The 14,630-nt window shown below is 31.5% G+C and overlaps 1 long non-coding RNA gene across 1 annotated transcript; it reads left to right on the forward strand.

Annotated features, from left to right (window-relative positions):
* The first annotated feature begins 889 nt into the window (after window positions 1-889).
* LOC148603978 (uncharacterized) lies at window positions 890-7,781 on the forward strand. Its single transcript, XR_015916929.1, has 3 exons — window positions 890-1,185; window positions 2,140-5,042; window positions 5,685-7,781. It is a non-coding gene; the product is annotated as an uncharacterized LOC148603978 (long non-coding RNA).
* The last annotated feature ends 6,849 nt before the right edge of the window (window positions 7,782-14,630 follow it).

Genomic DNA, 14,630 nt, shown 5'->3' on the forward strand with positions numbered 1-14,630 from the left:
CTGCTTATACATTATCTCTCTAGCGTGTCTTAAGCTTGTTTCTGTATTATTTAATCTAACAGTCTGAAATATATCTAACATATACCGCGATTGTAACGTGGGTGGCACAAATTTCATCATTTCATTTAAAACGTACTCAAAAGAACATATTTATGTCTATTTGGTATAAAATATGTTATCAGTAATGTTCTGGTTATATTATTTCAAATGAGTGTCACAAACTATAACTTGTTTACATATATATTAACTATCAATAATGTAATTAACAACTACAGTACGTAATGTAATTCTTCTTAAAACGAATTACGTGACACAACAAAGTTCCACTTTGAGAATACTGCCTTCAATATGATAAGTTTTTATATTGTTTTTGAAAGGTTTTAGACTGCACTGCACCTTGGCTTTGAGTCATGGTTTAAAAACAACCAATATCTTGCTATATGTTTAAATTTCTTACCTTGTATGTAATAATTAGTTACCAAGAGATGATTAGTGGTTATTTCCAATGAAAAACACTTTTTTATTGAAAAGAATAGTAATTTATTTATCAAATATAATCTATAAGTATATTTAGCATCATGAACGTTTTACACAACTATTGTGATATAAAGTCTAGCTATAAATTGAAAAAAACATTTATAAACAAAATCATGTTCACAGTATTGCAATTTAGTCTGTATTATTAACATTTCAAACAACACGTTATTTAGATTAACTGTTGAATAATCAATAGATGAACAATGGAATTCCATGCAAACAGAAAATAAAACGCAGACGTAAAGTAGCACTTTGTAAGCTGTGTCTGAGGAAACAATTATTAACTTTTTACGGGAAACTTTATTATATCAGTGTGATTTGTATTAAATGCATGGCTGATAATACACATTACAAACATATTTAAATGTGTAGTATAGTTAGGTCCTGTGTTTCAAACAATATACAGGACCATTTAACGACAAAATGCTCATTTCATTTTTTTTTACTTTTAGATCAAAGAAATGAACTTTAATCGGTCGTTACTTGGTAGAGGTTATGTAGGCGTGGCAACAGTATGATTGGTCAAGGAAAAATCCAATACGCCTAACTAACAGAGGTTCAATCTTAAAAGGACCATATTCAATTAAGCGGATAACAGGAAAATATTACTAGACCTACACTTACCATCATAACTTCCACGCTGATGTAGTAAGTATACTATTTGATTAACATATTTTATTACACGACTGGATGTTGAAGTTATCTGTTTTATTATATAGGTTGTTGTGATTTGCAGAATGTTCCTAGTGAAAAACAAAATCTAAAATTCACACTGTGTAATTAATTCGTTAATTTTATACTCGCACTTTCTCACGTCAACATGTCACAAATATCAATCCGCCGCTCACCCAATTTTAAATTCATGTTGAAAATAGCAACGATTAATATGATAATAATTGGTTATCGTTAATTACCAGAATATGATCATTCGTGCCAACAACGAATTAAGATTTAACTAGTGCACAGAGAAATTTCCGCACATTCGTTACATCTAGGCCTTCTTCGGCATTCCTGATATTTTGGTTATTAAAGAATCAAACATATTTAAAACAAAACTGTTGCAATACCTGGTTATCGATCTTTTTGAAAATTGTAGAGCTGTTAATAATTAAATTCATGCAAGGAGATCAAAGATAATCCTATCAAAAACATTAAAGAATTAGTCATTTGAAGTATTTTTAATGCGCCAATACTGTAAACTGTAAACAATATCGATTGTAAACAGTATGTTTCAAAAGAAAATGAGCATATTGCATATTGTTAAGAAAATAGAAGTATTTAAAATAACTATTAATTTTTTTCGTCATGTGTGTTTTTTTTTAATTATTATTAAAGAATGCAGTATATTTGATAGTTAATTTAGAAATGTAAATGTGAATGCTGAAGTATAGACTTCCAAATATGTTTTACATGTTTCATATTAAAAAACATATTTGAACACTGTTCAACTAGGTGCCTTTTAAAGGAAAAATATATAAATGATCGGTTATCTATCGAAGTAGTTAAAGTACTTAATCAATACCGTTGTGGAGTGAAATATTTTTTAAGAATATTCTAAGAAACAAAAAACGTATTTACACTGTGAATAACTTTTATTTTTAGATTGGTTGGTTGAGGAACAGGAAATTTGGAACTTATTAAAGATAAGTTATTGCTAATTAAACAGTTTTATTACAGTTGTTAATGCACTCATACACAATCGTCATATATAGTACCAAGACCGATCTATGCAACTAAGTTTACGATCAATTATTTATAAGTTAATAGTTTCAGATCATTTGTTCAATTGTCAAACTGTTTCTGTAAAAATAGCGGCGGCATATATGAAATGCATTGAAAACTAAGAAAATATTAAATGGTGGGAAACTCAAACAGAAATCTATTCATCCCAATGTAGTTGAAAGGCCGGCTTGGAATTGGATAAACACTTTTGTAGTATAATTTATTCTATTTGAAATTGAAGAACGAGTTTTTAGAATTTATAATTCCTTCTTTTCATTCGTCTCAAAGAAATTTAAAATAAAAAAAAAGAGTTACCGACATTCTGCAAACGAAATCTGGCACTAGTTTTTGATCTATCACAGATCAGTCAATAATCACCCATTAACCAGAGAAATTGTTTCTCTGATAGGTTTAGAGTCATATATAAACATATTATTAATAATTATAAGTTATTCGGCTGTTAAAGATAAATCATGATTGACAAATATACAATAGCGATCCCTTCTACCTACTCTTGAAATCTGTCACAATCTGTCAGACAAAAAAAAAAAAAAAAGGTTCATGACAGCAAATAGAACAAAATTCCTTACAGAGTCTGACCGATCCTGACAGAAACTCTCCTGGGTCACGACAAAGAAAAACGAAAAGCTGTTCTAAACTGTCATACCACTGGACAGTTATTGATACTAGTTCAGTCTATGTTAGAACAGGAAGTCTGGTTAACAAATTGTGGACACAGTACTAAATAGTTGAATTTTTCTGTCTGATGTAATTTGGACTATTTTAATACTTAAAAGCAATAAATCATTAAAATTAATATTGAATTATTTCGACCTGTTGTCTGATGGTTTGATATAGCTATCATGTGGGTGACTATGACATATATATTCTAGTCAAAATACTTTAGATATGACATTTTCTTGCAAAATGTATGGGTGTGAGCACTTTTCAATTTTCAAAAGGGTCTTATCTCATTGTAAAAGTGTTCAATGTAAGTATCATGCTGATAATTGGAACATATTTGTGACAGTCAAAATTCTAAAAATACATATGTTTGCAAAATGTATGTGTACGAGCACTTTTAATTTTCATAAGGGTCTACAATTATTTAATAAAATGTTACTTTGTTTTAAGTTTAACTAATATGTGGGTGACTACAACACATATATTTCAGTCAAAACTCTATAAGAATGGCATTTTCTTGTAAAATGCATGAGTGCAAGCACTTATAATTTCCATTACGTCTAAAAGAATTGAATATAATGTTTTTTTTTTTTTGATTTCACTATCATGTGGGTGCTCATGACTGCGACACATACATTTCAGTCATAATTCTTTACAAATTACACTTTTTTCTTGCAAATTGTACGAGTTTGAACACTTTTATTCCCGATAAAGCTCTTACATATATAAAACATATGAGGCTAAACACTTTAAATTTTAATAAGAGTATACAATTATTGTATGAAATGTCAATCTTATTTTCATTTGGTTGCGTGTGACACATATACTTCAGTCCAAATTACTATACATTCGACATTTTCATGCAAAACATTTGTAATTTCCATAAGTCGAAGCTCATTGGATAAAATGTCAATGTTTTATTGTACCTTTTGTATAGGTGACTGACACTTATATACTGCAATAACAATTATAATAATTGACATGTTTTTGCAGAATCTTTGAGTGCGAGCACTTATGATTTCAATAAGGATCTTAAATTGTTGTATACAATGTATTTGTTTTAAATATCACTATCATTTGGATGACTGTGACAAATATATATTCCAGTCAGAATTATTTTAATTTGACATTTTTTTTGCAAATATATGAGTGCAAACACTTTCAAGTGACATAGCGCCTGGTACGGTAGATATGGCAAGGGTCGTACCAATATTGTCTGTTAGTACTGGATGTTGTACATTAATTGAAAAATAGGGTATCAGCTAACTAGAATAAGTTAAAATATAACAAAGCTTCCTTCTCACCATACCCTTTGAAAATATGTCAGAAACTATTCTAATCAACGCAATTTAGAAGTTGAATATTACTGGCTAGGTGATGTTATACAGATTGACAGATTGATGTCAAACATAACAGTTTCTAATTAGAGAGTTCCAAGACCCATGACAGATTACGACATAGTTTATTTAAACCCCCGACATATTCTGGCAAGGTGTGTCGCGATTTAATACAGTTTCTGACTGTTTAGAACTTTTCAATGAGAGCAAACTCTCACAGAATCGAAGAGTGGTAAGAAATGTGCCAACTGTATATAGTATGTACGAAATTAGTCTATGTTATGGAGTGCTTTGCTCTTATTCGATTTCGAATATGTCATAAATATATCTTTATTGCAGATTTGTCATTTATTAGGGAAAACAAATATGACAAGAAGACACGCGACCAAAAATAACGACAGCGCTGTTAATAGTAAAAGTGTAGAATAAAACAAAATCCACAAAAATGAAAAAAAAAGTGTTATTGTGTTCGAAGCGGGTTTAGTAATTCCTTCTACATCGTGATGGGCCTAAATGAATACGCATTCATGAAATCCCTTACGGAGGTGAAGCCAGAAAGCGCAATGTTGAATGTGTGGACAAGAAGTTTAATTTAGTAATTCATCAATTGAGAAAGATTTAATGTGCGTGCCTCGAAGCTGTCCAGCAGAAACTATCGTATACTGCATTTTTGTTTTGCATGTGTCACGTGTTATTACTCGATCAATATCACAATGAAGATGGTAGAGAAATATAAATGTTTACCATCTTAACAATGCTAAGGTAAGCCTTACAAAAAAGTATCATATTCGTTCTTTATTTTTGTACTAACAACATGCGGCTATTATTGCAACATATATTTCTGAATATTTATTTAATTCTTGGCAACAATTTAAGACATGGTTGGAGACAAATTTCTATTTAAACTAAGAGCTTACAGTTAAAAGTTCGCAATTTCATAAGCCTTTTCTTTAACTTATCCTTTGTCGATATCAACTTGTTTTGTTTCGGGAGATATTTATTTGATTTGATGTAATATTAGGCAACTTGCTTTATATTGGATTGTAAGATTGTAAAAAAAAAAGCACATAAAACCCTATCACTATCTAATTTACGTTTAAAACTTTGTATGGCGTAAAATTTAGGACCTGGATGTAATTACATGGTAACTTTCTGTATAACAACTCGGTTTAAGTTTGACCTTTTACCTTTTAAACTTTTTGCGGATATATCAACCACATGGGCTTTATCTAATTTGCACTTTTTTATTTGAATTTCATATCTTAAAATATAATTTTAGATCTGGATGACACCATGATCATCATTTTGTAAATATGTTGACATTTAATAAGTGTATCCATCTACACCACGAACAATGATTTATTCAACTTGTTACAGTTTTGCTTCCTCTTTTGTCTACTGTAGACTTGACTTTTTATGAGCGGTGGGTGTTACTAAAAAGCAGAGGACGCTTACCATACCGGTGCACCTGGTGCATGCTTCCAGTTTTTATGTATGAAGTCCGAGTTGCCCATTTACTTTTGTTACTTTGTATGTATTATTTTCGTTATATAATGTTTTCGTTGTGTCTGTCTGTTTTCCATGTCTGGTCTTTGTCCCTAGATTACATTCATTTTATTTACGCCAGACTATTGATTAATATCTCATGTACATTTTTACAGTTAAGATGAGACTTATTGTTTTTAAATATTAAGATAATTATATTTTATCATTCGTAGTATTTTAAGACCAAGACAATACGATCTTTATGTTTGATGTTTTTGTTTAGATAGTAACCATACATAACATCGCAATATTTCATTTGGAATGTTTTGTTTGTTCATTGTCGTTGTCCGTTATATGTAAACTTTGCGTTACTCCTTCCAGTAAATGGTTTTAATATTTCTTTTCTTTAGAATCTTTCTACCGGTTTACGGAATCGATATCTTACAACCTGAACAACGTCAAATTTCTGTTTGATGCCATAGTTTCATTGTTTACGTTGCTCATTATTGTTAAATATTCCATCGCAAAATATATGTTAGAAGCATTTTTAGACAGAGTGACCCCAGCCCTTATTTGACAAAGCTGTATATTTTGATTTCAGCTTAAAAAATTGTTATTGGCTGAATAAAGTATAAGAAAGTTTAAGATTTATGCCATATTGTTTGATACGATTTAAACTCAACTTCATTTTAGGCAGTTTGTTTCTTGTACTTGATGTTTTATTAATGTGTTTGTCCCATGCATTATAGGAAAGTAGAACAGTCAATTTCTCTGCGTCGTTTGTTTAGACCTTAACTTCAAATTTGACGACAGTTAACATTTCAGTTCTAAAATTTATGACACAAGAGACGATTTTGATATCTTTTTTATTTGCAGTGATATACCCTGAATTTGGTGTTGTTAAAATATACCAGAAATAGAAGCAACTATTCTTTTTATTTAGCTATTGTTTGCTTGAGGGTCAGGCATTTAAAAAAGTTTATAGAAATAAAATACAACTCACACATTTCCTGAAAAAAAGTTATATTTCTCTGATTTCAAAATCTTATTGTGAAATATTCTTACCTGACAAGGAGATATATGTATTCATATTAGCAATATCATCAATATATCTTCCGTGCTGATTCCATTGCTGAATTTACCAAATTTGCCATGGCAATTTGCCATTTTGTATTGCAATTTACAAGGAAACAACTTAGTGGGGAGGTTAAGCCCGCAACACATATGGTTCAGCCCACGATTTTTATCAGAAATGACTGTACCAAATCAGGGCAATTGAAGTTTTTTCTTAGATATTGCCATATGTTAAACATATATCCGTTTGCCTAGAATTGATCAGTTGAGCAATTTTGTTCTTACCCTTTTTCTCACAAGTGCTGAAAAGTTATTTAAGTGTATAATCTCTAGAAGTGATGTACTTGTGAATGAACAATTACCTCAAATTTGAATTAAAAGTTTCAACCATATATCAGTTGCAAACATTGAAGTTATGCATGCAAGTTATATGACGGATTTCACACACTGATGACAGTTATTTCTGCTGAATTAAATTAATAAAATGATAATACGTAACTTCACCCTAATCAAAGAAACTGCAAAATATTTCCAGAAAGGTGACTTCACACTTCGAAATATACATGATTGTATGACATGAGTCTATAAGATATAATAAACGTTGAAATGACATTTTGATCGTATATTTGTATCGAGTTAATATGTATCATACCAAAAAAAAGCTCTAAATATTCCCACAACCGTCTTGAAAGTTGTCTCAAATATATTACGATATGAGTACATCGCGTAGAAGAAATAATGTTAAGAAGTTGGTATTGTAACTTTGATTATTTTCCACCTTCTTTGTTTAAATAAAAGAACTGATAATACAAGCAATTTTTAAATACATGCATATTTTTACCAATTACAATTACCTGTATATGTTTGAACCAATTATTAAATGGATTTCATATCTCAAGTGTTTTTTTTTTTATTTGCAGATATAAAGACGACATTTCTAGATGTTTTGCAGTCATCGGAATAATGCAGCTTTTATGAATAAAGTCAAACAATGTTTTTTTTCTAAGCAGAAATCGGGGAAACCACGATTACTAACTTCAATGTTCCCATGGTTTTACTATTGGTTCTTCCCCTCAGTTAGGCTTATTTTAGTTAATACTTATTTTTTTTCTGGATATTTATTTTTCCCGTTGCAAAGAGCTAAATGTAATTGTAGAATATCACGTTAAAGTCATGAATGCGTAAAATTGGGAGGATTGTGATCATGCTTAAGTACTTTAAGCCCGCCGCATTTATTGAGCCTGCCCCAAGTCAGGAATTTCAGGGCCACTGTACATATTGCTTCGTTTTCACTGTCAGTTTACTTTTATGTTGCTGGAGTCGATAGGGGCAACCGTTTGCTCTACCCATGTATATTATTGTTTTGGGCTAGCTGCAATATAACCCATGGTTCGAAAGTTTGCTCCTCATTCACTAAAGACGAATAGATGGCTTTGAGCTGACATTTATCCCTCCCCATGGAGTTGTTCTCTCTTTTACGCATTCACTGTATTCTGCGTTTTCAGACTAAAAACTGAGAATAATATACACAGAATATCTTAAATTAAACAAACTCAACAAAACCATTACAGAACAAAAAAAATAAACCTTAAACTAACAAACCAAAAACCACAGAAATAACAAACAAATTATCAATAACAAAAAATAAAACCGGCAAAACCAAACAACATAAAACAACCTAGACGATATAAAAAAGTGGGGGCAATCATCAAATTTGGTCAGTTATACGGAGGTAAGGAACAGTCTTTAAAACCGACACAACAGTTCCATAATAATTTTATATAAAGAGTTTGATCACAATGAGAAATGATTTTATAAGTTTAGTGTGTCCTTCGATGTATTTATTGTATCAATTGTCACAAACAAATACTGAAATTGACGGAGTATCGCCATAGGTTATTGTGTATATGTAGAAAGACGGTTGATACAATCGATTTACCATTCTCTAATGATTACATCCAGTTTGCCCTTTTGCCGGGAATTTTCATCTTTCTGATGGTACACGAATGTGATGGGCTACACTAAACATCTAAAAATCAGGCTTACGTAATCTCGTGAATATCACTTCTTTACAACATTTATAGCCGACCCAATAATTTTACGACAGTTGAAGTGTGGCTTTTTCCACTACAAGAACAAATTTAAGTAATTTGTCAAGGTCGCCCTGAACATGAACTACTCCTTAAAAACGCTCCCATTGTGTTCCAATATTATTGTAAACGGGGCAGAAAATCCTCATTCAATTTAGAGTGATGTCTGCACGTTGCAGTATATTACTTCCTATATGAATATCTCATTATTTGTCTCTTGACTTTTATATCATTTGTTCTGCTTTGGACTGTTAAGATAGACCTTTTATGCTTACCAATCGTTTACCTACTTTTAGTGCAATAAACTGAAGATTTAAAAATCTTTGAGGCTCTGATCTAAAGCGTTTAGTGCCAGAGTTATTGTACATGTAATGTACCGTTTTTGTGTTGGTTAAAATGTCATATAGATGAACGTCCGGGAGTATCATTGTGATTTGTACTTAAATGACTTACATTACACATAGAAAAAAAAAAAGATGAATAAATGAACATTCAATCAATGTTAAGGGCATTGTGAAACATTAACAAATGCAATGTGCAGACCGAACGTTTTCATATATAAGTTGAACTGAAACAATTGAATTGAATTGAAAGGACGTGGAGAATCTATAAAGTGTTATTTGCACTTTGACCAACGAAATATTATCTTTTCAATAAATTTAATTATTTGCATTGATGAAGAATTATTCCTTCTGAATTGTTATTATATTAAGATAAAAAAAAAAACCGTCTCCTTAAACACCCTTGGTTAGAGACTCACATATTTCCAAATCTTCAGTTGAAATACAATGAAGAATATCCGAAATGTAAGCAATGAAATGCTAAGGATAAAGGATCAATTATAAATTTAATCAAAACGGGATCAATTTGAAAGTCAAGATACTAAGATGAAATAAAAAACATGGCGAAATGCATAACTAACAACAAACTGGAAAGTAAAAGGAATGAGTAACCTATATTCTATTAATAAATATGCATTTGGGCCTAAAGCTTTGTAGGATATAAACCTTATTTATCTTTAGGAGTTATTAATGTCAAAGAAGGCCATAAGAAATCACATGAATTTGTTCATATCTCATTGTTTGTAAATAGTTTGTAAAGTATTAGTATTTTCGCAATTATGTTAAATGCTGCACAAATATTAGTGTGATATTAACAAAATGGAAACTCCATTGTTATAGCGGTAATCCGGTAATCAAAAGAATGCAACCCAGGGACAAAGACCAGACATGGAAAACAGACATACACAAAGTAACTAAAATCATATATACAAAGTAACAAAAGCAAATGAGCAACTCGGACTCCACTAAAACCTGAGAGCATGGATCAGGTGCAACGGTGTGGGTAACCGTCTTCTGATTTTCTAGAAACACCTGCCCAGTTGCTCATAAAAGTCAAGTCCGGGGTAGTCGAAAGAGAAAAGGGAAACCATGACACGTTGAACAAATCAGTTTTCAAGGCGCAGATGGATACACCTAACGGTCGACGAGTTCACGATGACGACCATAAAACTTCTGTAGTAATGATTTCAATCTTGTAGCTATAAAGCCCTGTCATGAAGTTTATGTATTAGAATTTTAACGCGATTAAAAAAAATCTGCATGGTTACGGCAAGCTCTGAGATAACCTAAACGTTTTGATATGCTCAATACGCAGGTGCTGACGGGATGTTGCCACATATGAAAGGAAAGTTGACAATTCTGAATTGAAAGTCACGATTGTCGTAAAGCGTAGTTCAAGATAAAAGGCTGTAGTATCTTATATATCAAGCTCTTTGGGGTAGATGCAATATATCAAATCCCCGAATTTAGGATTGTTTAAATATAATACTTCGCCTATATAACGCAAACTCATGTTCAAGGATCTAGTTAAACTATATTCTTTCTTCAGATCAGATCAGCTATAAAGTCAGCTCCATGAGACTGAAGGAATAGGTCAAATCATCATAGAAGTTACGTGTATTTATCGTATCGATTTTGATAAAGGCTCTCTTACTCTATAACGGTCTGCAAATGAATAAACAAAAAACAAAGATATATGTCAATCACCTGTCAGATATAAAGTTGATGGTTTGAACGAATTAAAAAAATGTGCTAAGAGTAAATCGCATTCAGAGCAAAATTTTAACGCACGAAGAACAAGTACAAAGGTGTTTGCAGGCCGAACCAAAACGTTATGTCTACGAACCGCTAACGATCTAGACGTATTGACAACTGATAGGAAACAAATTGAACAATTCATAGCGAATACACAACGAACCTTACTAAATAATATATGAATTTATTACTTTTAATGAATAAGTGAATACATTAAAGAAAATTGCAGGTCTTACTGTTGTTCAATGTTGATATTTCTTCTTTAATTAGAGCTAATCCGAAAACAAAAAAAAATGTGCTACAAGAAGATAGTTTTACGGGACTGTATTATTGATATTACTTAATTAACAACCCATATTGTTACATGTGTGGTTAATTCTTCATTACTTAGTGTAATGACTCAATTACGGGAGTTTTCTCATTGATATTTGGGGTAAAAATGTTTCAAACTTTTCAAAAAAAAAAACTCTTAAAAATATCTACATCAATGTTAAAAACAAACCAGTATATATCATATCTACAGTTGATAAGATCATAGTGTGTCAGCAAAACCTACCCGTGCACTGAATACGTAGAAAAAATATATCAAAACTACCCAACTGCGATGAAAAATGTCAGTTCAAGGCCACATATGGGTCTTCAATGAATGAAGAGGTCTATTTACCAAAAAAAAAAAAAAAGACAAAAAACAAAAACGTAATTGTTAAATAATTGACTATTGAATATCAATTGTGTATAAAATATAAGTTTTTGTCCATGTAATGTACTGTTTTATGATTAAAAAGTCATATTGCTGAACACCCGGTAGTATCAATGTGATTAGTACTTGAATGATGCTCATCAATGATGTACTTTTTTTTTAATTGTTATACAATCACAATAAATAGCCAGATTACGATATATTAGTATGAACATATGTGCTATAAATTTAATATTATTAAACCGAAAACGTCCTGCTGTTTTTCAACTATTAGTTAAATCTTACCAAAATATTATACTCCAGTGCATATTGACCTTTTTCACAATAGTTAGGTTTCGTCCAATCACCAAAACTATCGATACCATTCGTTACAACTATAAAAATAACTAGTTGCCCCTTAAAGAATGCATATCGGGTTTATTCATACAATCGAATGTATGTCAAATTTGTATATATAGAACAGACAATTTTATTTAAAGATAAAATTTAAAGAAATGTTAAACCTATATTTTTCGATTCTGAACTCGTCATCTCAAACATACATGATCTACGCCAATCTAGAACTTATCAGCGTTGTGTCAAAACACTTCCATTGATCAGCCGGTTTAGGAAAGAGTAATCAAGGGAACCAAGGTTATAGCGGTTATCAAAAGAATGTAATCCAGGGACAAAGACCAGACATGGAAAACAGACATACACAACAAAGAACATAAAGTAACTAAAATCATACATACAAAGTGACAAAAGTAAATAAGCAACTCGGATTCCACAAAAAACTGGAAGCATGGACCAGGTGCACCGGTATGGTAAGCGTCCTACCGTAAAAAATCCAATAAATACTGTTTTAAGTCCCTTAGAGTGTGAGAAAACCTGTCTCTGAATGTGTTTTCTCATTTTTTTCCATGTATACATCCTTTTTTCATTATATGAATGTATGGAGCTGAACACAAGGAATAATTATCCCCAATCTGGGAAAGCAGACCAATTATTAGATCGGCTGCAGAATCCATATAGGAACAAGATGAATCGGCTATGGGACAAGTCGGCCAAACATTGCTAACCCATAGATATCAGAATATAATTATCCATCACAGTTGATATTGAGCATTACAGTCTGTTAACACATAGAAAACGGCCCGTGGACCCATAGATAACAGTGTTATCACATAGATAGAGACGATTGATTTGTATATCAAAGTGCTTAGTTTCAGCAGTGTGAAGTTGGTTACTTATTCGACATTCGTTCGATATTCAATTTGCATTCGTTTGATATTCATTTGATTTTTATTTCACATTCGATTGACATTAATTTCATTTTCATCAATTTCCAATTTAGATATAATTTGTAATTTTATATTCAAAATAAACAAAATCCAAAAGATTACAGATCAATACTCGGATATCGATCCACAGAGCTCCAAAATTGTCGGTTTTCACATCAGACCTGTATATGTTAGCGCATTTTGCCCCCCGTTAACCGGAAGTGTTTCAAGCAGCCACTATATAATATACAACATTAAATGTTGATAATGTAAACAAAAAATACCACTAAGTGCAAAAGTATAAAGAAGGTCTTTCAACATAAAATTGGGGTCTTAGTTCATAATGGTTACGCCACGTTAGGTAGTAGTATAATTTTTACCTCTGAAAATACAGGTGAGGGCCACAAGTTTTTTCTGTCTACCTTGGAGCTGGTGGCGCACAGTGGTCTAATGACAACAACTGGAATAATTAAAACAAAACAGATCAATTTGAAGACAGAAGCTTTCGCTTTATATGTAACTGCCAAACTTGTTAGAATTTAATATCCATTTTCAGGTATGTCCTGTAATCTGTAAACATTATTGTATTGAAGTTGAGGGCCTCCTAACGGTGATTGCGTAAGAAATCTTTGCATTTGCACGGAAGTCTATGTTTTCCTTAATAATTACTTCCGACAATAAAGAAAGATGTTGAGTACGAGTAAATAAATCTGTTTTTTTTGAGAAATGCTTTGGACTAATCATTACAAGTTAGAACAATGAAAACAAAATGTGTCTTAACCGTTACAAAGACATTCCAAAAAACATCCCTTATACAATAATACAAATACAATCATTTAAATATATATAAATTGTCCATATTGCGTATGATTTCAAACAGACGGACGAACAACAACAACAACAACAAAAACTCTCAGTGGAAAACGAGAAATCACTTCATTACAAACCTACTGATATAACCCCTAATTAGTAATTAGTAAATATCATTATGGCCGAAGTTTTACAGTCGACATGAAGATTTGATAACCGATTTAAAGTTTCTGCATAGGACATTCCAGATAGACATTGTGTGAAGTTAGTATATGTAATAAACGAATATTTTCTTTCACAATGGGGCAGATTTTAGTGGTTAAGTGTGGTAACCATTCTTTTGCCCAGAAAAAAAATAAAAGAAAAAGAAATAAAAGAACTAGGTTTCAAACATTTCTCAAGTCCTACTGGCATGTTGCTTCATCATTTGTTTTTTTCGTATCCATCTGCCCCATGAAACTGATTTACTCAACGTGTCATAGTTTTCCTCTCCTCTTTCGAGCAACTCGGCGGGTGTTTCTAGAAAAGTAGAGGACGCTTACCCTTTTGGTGGACCTGGTCCATGCTGCTAGTTTTTATTGGCGTCTGAGTTGCTCATTTGCTTTTGTTACTTTGTATGTATGATTTTAGTCACTACATGTTCTTTGTTGTGTATGTCTGTTTTCGATGTCTCTGGATTACATTCTTTTGATTACCGCTATAACCTTGGTTTCCTTGAGTATTCTTTCAAAGTAAGAACTTGCTGACAAAATATGAACTTTTTTTAATTCATTGTACACACAATTATATTACAGAAACATGATCAATCGAAAAAAAAATATGATATGAAATCG

Source organism: Perna viridis, chromosome 11, assembly GCF_037379345.1.
Source record: "Perna viridis isolate PV_CMFRI_1.1 ecotype Kerala chromosome 11, ASM3737934v1, whole genome shotgun sequence".
Lineage (NCBI taxonomy): Eukaryota > Metazoa > Mollusca > Bivalvia > Mytilida > Mytilidae > Perna > Perna viridis.